This window comes from Peromyscus leucopus, chromosome 1, assembly GCF_004664715.2.
Source record: "Peromyscus leucopus breed LL Stock chromosome 1, UCI_PerLeu_2.1, whole genome shotgun sequence".
Lineage (NCBI taxonomy): Eukaryota > Metazoa > Chordata > Mammalia > Rodentia > Cricetidae > Peromyscus > Peromyscus leucopus.
This window is the reverse complement of record NC_051063.1, coordinates 188770551-188778981: the sequence shown is the minus strand read 5'-3', so window position 1 is coordinate 188778981 and position 8431 is coordinate 188770551. Positions and strand designations below refer to the sequence as shown.

Below are 8431 nucleotides of genomic sequence, written 5' to 3'. Positions count from 1 at the left end.
TAAACCATATCTGTATCCCCTAAAGAAAGAAAGTTAAATGATATCCAATATACAGAACTCAAAAACCAGAGTCATGTCCAAAATGCTCAAAACATGTAAAGCATGTGAATCAACTCAAAGAAGATTGGAACAAAATAACCCGTGGACAAGAAAACACTAGCAAATGCCTGAAGAATGCAAAGACGTTGTAGGGTATGAATATTAAATTCAATAAGTACTTAAGAAACACCAAAAAAAAAATCCAAACTGAAATGAAACAGGAAATGAAAAATGCAATAATCCTAATAATAACTCAAAGAGATCAAGCAGGTAGGAGACAGAATATCAGTCTTGAAGACAGGTAGAGAAGCTGGATGACTCAAAGAAAATAATGAATTAAAATAAAAATGTTCATGCAAGTAGCACCAGTTAAAGTTAAAAGTGAAGTTCCATCTGTATATTCTACACTTATTTGAAATACTCTAAATTTTTGAAACAGTAACTCATTCTGGAGAGCTTTCCTGGGAAGCTGGAAAATCATTTCCATCACTATGCAAATGAAGTGACACTAAAAAGTCATCTTTATCCTTCCCTCACAGAACTCCACTACTGCCGCTCAACTGTCCAGAATTACACTATTAGCAACGTTGACTTGGGGGAAGACATTTCAGTCACTCAGGATTTAGAAAGGAAATAGGAATCTCAGGAAGTCAGTGGTCAGTCAGACCTTTAACAGCCCAGGGCTGAAGTCATGCTGTACCATGAGATGGGGATGTTGTGCTTGTGCTAACACAGAAACAAGTTGGTCTTCTGGGAAGGATACTGAAGGTGCTTTTATGGAAAACACAGAAAATTCCTTTTGAAAACTCAGGGATGAATGTACAAGCTTATGGCTGTTCAAGATGAATAAAATAAGCCATTGAAATGGGCACAGCCTTCAACAGCTCAGTTACACTATCCCATCAATGCTCTGGGAATATTGAGGGGAGGGGCAGTGGGAAGGAAATAGAAAACAAACATGGGACTGGCCAGGACATGTCATGCTCTAGACTCCACACAGCTGTTGTAATCAGTAACCCAGAGCAACTGTACTCACCTGCACTGGGCTCAGTCAAGGCCAGCCCTGGACACAATCAGCCTAGGAGGGGGAGAGGCTCACAGGGCCCCACCCTTATAGCTCTCAACTGTGGCTATGGAGAGATTTTAGGAGAAGGGGAACCACTGTCTTTACTGTGTCTCTTCTGCTAAGTCCAACAGGCTCCAACACACAGCTGCAAACCCACATTCTCACAGATGGCCCTGGTTAATCTCGGTGGGTCAAAAGCAAAATGAGTAGAAATGAACATGAGAGAGAGTTATGGAACGAGGGAGAGAGAGAGATGGGGATAGAGAGGGAGGGAGACAGGGAGAAGGATTTGTATGGGCCAGGACTGCAGGGAATAAGGGATCAAAGTGTGTACTAAGCAAGGTATATCATGTGAAATAGCAAAAAGTTAACAATAAAAGTTAAAATTTTTCATTTTTGCACTTTATCTGTTTGGTATCAGGTAATTTTAACTTCATACTGAATCTGGAATCCTTGCCTTCATTTTACATCAAGGAATGCTTTAAGTAGCTTCAGTATCAGTTATCCTCTGATATTCTGACATAATTCTGTGAGGATTCAATCTGCTTCTAGGGTTTTCTTTTTAATCAGGGTGCATTTATTTCTGCTTCATTGTTGTTGTTACTTATAAACCTCTAGAATTAGTTTGTGTTGGTGTAATTTTGGTGTGTGGTATGAATCAGGAGAAGTGATGAATTATTTTAGATTTCCTGAATCCATACCTGACACTGCTCAGGTGACCAAGAACCAGAGACTAGCTATCCAGAGACTATGATAAAACCAAAATACTACTGGTCTAAAACAACAACAAAATGACTCCTAATGGTATATTGCTATACTCATAAATCTGTCCCTTATTCAGTCATCATCAAAGAAGCTTCCTCCTGCAGCATGTGGGAACAAATACAGACTCATATCCAGACATTAAGCAGAGAGAGACCTTGGAACACACAGCTCTAAATGGTTTGTCTCCCGCAAATCCCACTTCTCAGAGCTCAGGTAACCCAAATAAGAGGAGGCAGGGGGAGTGTAAGAGACAGAGGGGATGGACGACACCAGAAAAAACAAGATCTCCAAATAAACTGAGCAAAGATCATATGAACTCACAGAGAATGAAGGCCCAAGCACAGGGCCAAGGTGGATGTTCACCAGGTCAGCTGCTGTATCACATCTTCCAGTTTAGTGTTCTTATGGGATTCCTAACATTGTGAACCAGTGGCTCTCTAATTCCTGCGCCTTCTCTTGGAGCTCTGTTGTTGTGGTTTATTTTCAGTGTCCAACTTTGAAGTGGTGGTTTTATTTTACCTTATTATAGTTTGTTTCATTATGTTTTACTGTTGCCTTTCAGAAGCCTGATATTTTCTAACAGCAGTTAATCTGGATGGGAGGCAAGGTGGAGAGGAACTGGAAGGAATAGAGGGAGGAGAAACTTTTATCAGGATTTATTCAATGAGAAAAGTATCTGTTTTTAATAAAAGGGGAAAATAGAAAATGCTATATTTTAAAAATTAATGAAGTTCATAATGGCCCATTTACATAAAAATTCAAAGGGGAGTTTTTCTCAACTTATTCAGAAATAAACATTTTTATATTATAAACAGTGTTTACATGAATAAGTTCTCTATAGACTGATTTGTGTGTCCAAAATTATTCCTAAGCAAGGTTCAATTGCATGAGACCATTCCTGAACATCCCCGAGCTGATGGTGGACACCCTATTTCAGACTTGGAATTCCAGTCATGTACTGGTTTTCTTGTGTGAAAAATGGGAGCCAAACCCACACAATTTGCAAAAGGAGAGACTGAGCAGTTGAGATATGGGAATTCTGGGTCATGATTGGATTAGAACACCAGCCTTCCCTGATTAAAGCTACAGCATACAATGTGGGATTTTGGAAAAGGCATTCAATGCAGTGTAGGGTTATTTGTGAAGTTTTTGTATTCGTTTGTGACTTTTTTCCTAATAAATCACTACATTTTTTGTGTAGAGAATAAATGCTGGGGCTGGAAAGATGGCTCAGAGGTTAAGAACACTGGTTGTTCTTTCAGAGGTCCTGAGTTCAATTCCCAGCAACCACATGGTGGCTCACAGTCATCTGTAATGAGATCTGGCGCCCTCTTCTGACCTGCAGGCACATGTGCAGGCAGAGCACTGTATACATAATAAAATAAATCTTTAAAAAAAGGACACACAAAAAATAAATAATAAATAATAAATGAATGAATGGATAAATAAATAAATGTTTCCCAGACAATGAATCATAAGGATCTAACCATGAGTTCAATGTCATTCACTGATACAGCACAGTTTGGAGGATGTGTGTCACTTACAGAATTTTGTAGCATACTTTCTTTCTGTCTTCTGCAAGCTCCAAAGCACTCCATTCTGTCTCCCTGTATGCCATATCAATGAAACCATCGGATTTGGGGCTAAAACTCTGCAGCAGGGAGTCCAGCAATATTTCATTCTTCAGCTGATTTTTAGCCCACTAACTATGCCATTGATCAATTTGTCTGTTTCCCCCCCAATACTATGCTGCTTTTTATTGCTATAGCTTTGTAGTGTAACATCCCACAGTTCTTTTATTATTCAGGTTTGTTTGGGCTATCCTGGTTTTTTTGTGTGTGTGTGTTATCATATGGAGCTAAAAATTGTTCCTTTAGGATCTGTGAAGATGTCTGGCAGAAGGGGTGCATGCCTTTAATTCCAGCATTATGGAAACAGGGCAGGCAGATCTCTGGATTCAAGACCGGCCTGGTCCACAAAGTGAGTTCCAGCATAGCCAGGACAACAAAGAGAAAAACCTGTCTCAAAACACCAGAAGCAAATGTGTGTGTGTGTGTGTGTGTGTGTGTGTGTGTGTGTGTGTGTGTATGTGTGAAGAATTATGTTGGGATTTTGATGGGGATTTTAATCTATTGTTTATTTTCATTAAGACGGTTATTTTTCCTATATTATTCCCACCAATCTATGAGCATGAGACACATTTCCATCTTTAAAAATCTTCAATTTCTTTCTTTAATAACTTGAATTTTTTTTTACTACCTTTTATTGAATATTTTTCATACCATGTATTTTGAGTAATTTCATATCCTCCCAAGCACTCCAAATAGCTTACAACTCCCCATGTACAAAACATTGTTTTTCTTTCTCTTTGAAAAAAAGAAAAAAAACAAAAACAAAAAATTACAAAACCTCAAAGATGAAAATCAAAACAAATCAGCGACAGACCCAGAAGCCAGGATTAAAGGTATGTGTCATCACTTCATTTTACATTACTTTGTTATCTTTATTGAGTTTCTGTCACATCAAAAATACATTCCTTATTATGTGGAAGTGGTTGAGATTTCACTGAATTCCCTCAGGAAGTGATTGGTGCCTCTTTGATTTTATTGTACATTCTAATAAGCATTCTTTAAATTCTTTGTTTAGTATGATTGAGTTTACTCACACCTAAGTACATGACTATGGCATTTTGAGTCATGTCGTATTGATATTCTCATGTGCCTCTTTGTTTCTGCATTGGGGTAGGCATACCTGGGAGTAGAGCACACATTGGGTTTTTTCAGTCCTCCATTTTCTTCCAGTTGATGGTTTGGTAATGCTGAAATGAGGCCTCTTTGGGCAAGCTTGATCTAAATTTCAGTCCATTGAGTCCTGTTTTCTGAAAATGATTCTCCCTATCACTCTGAGAATATGATAGTCATGAATGATTTCCTTCTATCTGAGCAACCTGAGTCATCATTTCAGACTAAACTGCAGGTTTTCCTGAAGCTAAAACTTCAACACACAAGTTTGAAGCCAGGCAAAAACTATAAAACCAGACACATTAGAAACACACCTTAAATTTCCCAGGGAAACACAAACATAGTATTTCACTTGTGGCACTCCTGAAAGGCAAATGTATATTACTAGTTATACTTTTTCACTCAGATAAAGAAGCTTAACAACTCCTTGTTTGTTTAAAGGAGCTGTGCAAGATGGAAGGGGACAAAGGAAGAGTCGTCTGCTGACCAATTTCTCTCTGGGTTAGGGTTGGGAGCTGCAGTGATGGCTCAGTGGTCCGTAGCATTTCATGTTTGTTTTTGATGTTTTCGAGACTGGGTTTCTCTGTGTAGCTTTGCGCCTATCCTGAAACTCACTCTGTAGCCCAGGCTGGCCTTGAACTCACAGAGATCTGCCTGCCTCTGCCTCCCGTGTGCTCGGATTAAAGGCGTGCACCACCACTGCCCAGCTGCATTTGATGATCTTGAAGAAGATGCAGGTTTCATTCACAGCATCTACAGAATGGGGTCAAAGCCATCTCCATTTCCAGTGGATGAGAATCCCGCTTCTGATATTCACAGGTGTGAGGAAGTCATGTGGTGCATCCATACTTATGCAGGCAAATCACTCATGCACATAAATGATAAAATAAATAAGTTTAAGTAAACCCAAGATTATAATTCATTAAGTATCTAAGGTGGGCCATGAAAACGTTAATGTATGTTTAGAGACCTTAGCAATTTATGACTTCTTGGTAAAAATGTTTGAACAACATTTTGTAATATCCCTTAGTGACCTGCATGCTTTTTCTTTTCTTCAACACCTTACTTACAATTACTCTCAATCTTTTTAACATCTGAATGAGGATTCAGCAGTAGAGAAGAAAACCATTGTGCAGTGATCAGAATAGTTACCAAGAGAATATTGCTTTATACATATCTAGAATCCTCAAATAATAAATAAAAATTGCCTACTAAAAAAGAGGAAATGAAGAATGAACTCATTTTCCAGAGATCTTTGCAAATGAAATGTTGAAGACCACAAATGCATTTTACAGCTATGATTTCTACTATGATAGTTCTAGGAGAATAGAAATTATTACTTGATAATCTGTTTCATTTCAGTGAGTTAGGAAGCACAAATGGCCCCAATTGACAGTGGTTACAGCTGGGTAGTGCAAATCAGTACTATTAGTTCAGACTCACCTGTCCACTTCTGTGACCCACTCATGATATCATGTCTTCAGATAAATAGAGCTGTTCACCATGTGGAAGATATTGATTAAACTTTCCTATTTTCACCTTAAGTCCAAGACCATGTGCAAAATTCCAAATCTGGAAAATGTCATAATCTGCCTGCAGTATTTCTTTCTGGTCATATTCACTCCTTCTCCAACTGGGTTATTGAGTGGGTCTTCTTCAGAAAGGAGTTCATCTAAAACACAAGGAGTATTGTACAGTACGGTGCACCCCTAATTAAGTCAGAAAATCTATTCTGATTTCATCTTATTTTCTTTAACCACTCCCTCAAAATACAAGTTTATTAAATATGCCATGAAGAGAAAAGTAGGGGGAGCAGCATTCTCATTCAAGCCAGGAGAGGGTGGGTCCTAAATCCAATTCAGAGCTTGCTGACACAGGTAGTCTTGCAATTCAGTTTGCTCTAGTATCCTCTTTCTCTGGATTACAGGCAGCCTGCTGTGCTAACATGCGTTCTTGGTTCCTTATTCCAGATCTCTTTAAACTCCTTAAGAATGGTGCTGTCTCGATAGGCATGGCTTTCTGATTTCTGTAAGGAGTGAGAGGCCAGCCTGGAAGGAAAGGAAAGAGAGAGAGGTGAAAATAAGTAGGATTCTCTCTCCTGAGTTCCTTGCCCCTACTCTTACTTCACTTGCCTCAATAATTCTTCCCATTCCCTTCATTTTTAAATTTTTATGTGCATTTTTTTGTATATCTATATGTTTGTGAACCACATTAATGCCTGGTATATCTGGAGGTCAGAAGAAGGCATTGGATCCCTACATCATGAGTCACAAGCAGCTATGAGTCACCATGTGGGTGCTGAGAATTGAATCTAGGTGCTTGGGTAAGAGCCTCAAGTGCTCTTAACCTCTCAGCAATCTCTCCAGCCTGGCCCCATTCCATTCTTGCAGAACAGGAGTTTGCCTGTTCCAATATCAGCTCCATCCTCCTAGAAGCTTTCCCATTTCCACTCTGTTGCCTCATTATATGGGGATTATTCAGGGATGGTTGTCTGCCTTCTAGGTTTGTGCTCTACTTTCTCCTTATTATAAAGATACATAGACTGGTGCTTCCAGTGTAGACAGAGGAGGCAGGCAGATGGTATTTGTGAACAAAGACTTCACAATTGCTAACAGGACTACTGAGGTAAATGGGTCATAAAGCACTGACCTAGTTTTGTGGGTCCCTGGATTTGACCACCAAAACAACAGAACAAATGATTAGTAACATTAAAAACCAAGGCAGCAGGCAGCAGTATGTTATATTACTCACTGTAAAACCAAGGCTGTATTGAGCTCAGGTTTCTCTGCTAAACCCAGATAAATAAAATATACTTCTTTTTTCTCCTCCTAGATGTGAATCAGAGAGTGATAACCTCACCCTCGATGGGCTTTTCATAAAATTATTTATTTATTTTTATTTTATGTGTTGGGTGTTTATCTGCATCGATGTCTTTGGACCATCTGCATGGATTACTTACAGAAACCAGAAAAGGTCAATGTTTCCCCTGGACTGGATTTGCAGATGATTGTGAGCTGCCATGTGGGTGCTGGGAATAGAACTGTGTCCTCTGAAAGAGCAGCCAGCATTTTAACCATTGAGCCACCTCTCCAGCCCTCATACATACTTTTCTGAGGCAGGGTCTCACTGACTATCCCTGACTGGCCTGGAATTCACTATGTAGACCAGGCTGGTCTTGACTGACAGAGATCCATCTGCCTCTGCCTCCAGAGTGCTGGGAGAAATGCACCACCACTCATGGAATTCACCAGACATTCTGGAATGTACAAATAAGTGTGAGAAATGTAAACAGAATATATTGTCTTTTCTGACAAAATATGAAATAAGACTCAATTCCATTTCAAAAAAAATATAAATAAGCCTCTTGGGATTATTTCAAATTTCTCAAGGGTCAACACTTTTGAGATCAAAATGTTAAATAATGATTTCATTTGGTGCTCAAAATTGTGTCCAGGTTGTCAACTGCATTGTTTTATCTTAGCCACTGTCATAAGTATGTGAGGTGAGGTCTGACCAGTCAAACACTAGCCCCTTTCCAGTTAGGAAGGAAGTCCTGGTCGGCCCCTTGCTGAATCTGTTTGCATGCTGGACTTAGCACAGCTATGCTTGCTCCCACAGAAGTAAGATTTTTTTACCTCGTCATTATTTTGAGATGTTCAGACCCATTCCTAACATTAAAGAAGCTTAATTTTCTACTTCTGTAGAAATGTCGTCCTTTGCCTGAGTGTAATGGAATACTCACCTTCTATATTGTCTCATGTTTGAATATAAACATGCTAGTGATGCACCAGTTTTCACTGGTCATTTATGTATTTTACTT

General features: G+C 39.1%; 1 protein-coding gene across 1 annotated transcript in view; it reads left to right on the top strand.

Moving 5' to 3' along the window:
- Window positions 1-8431, top strand: part of LOC114683972 (zinc finger protein 420-like) — a 593185-nt gene that overhangs the window by 497644 nt on the left and 87110 nt on the right. The gene's annotated exons all lie outside the window — the stretch shown is intronic.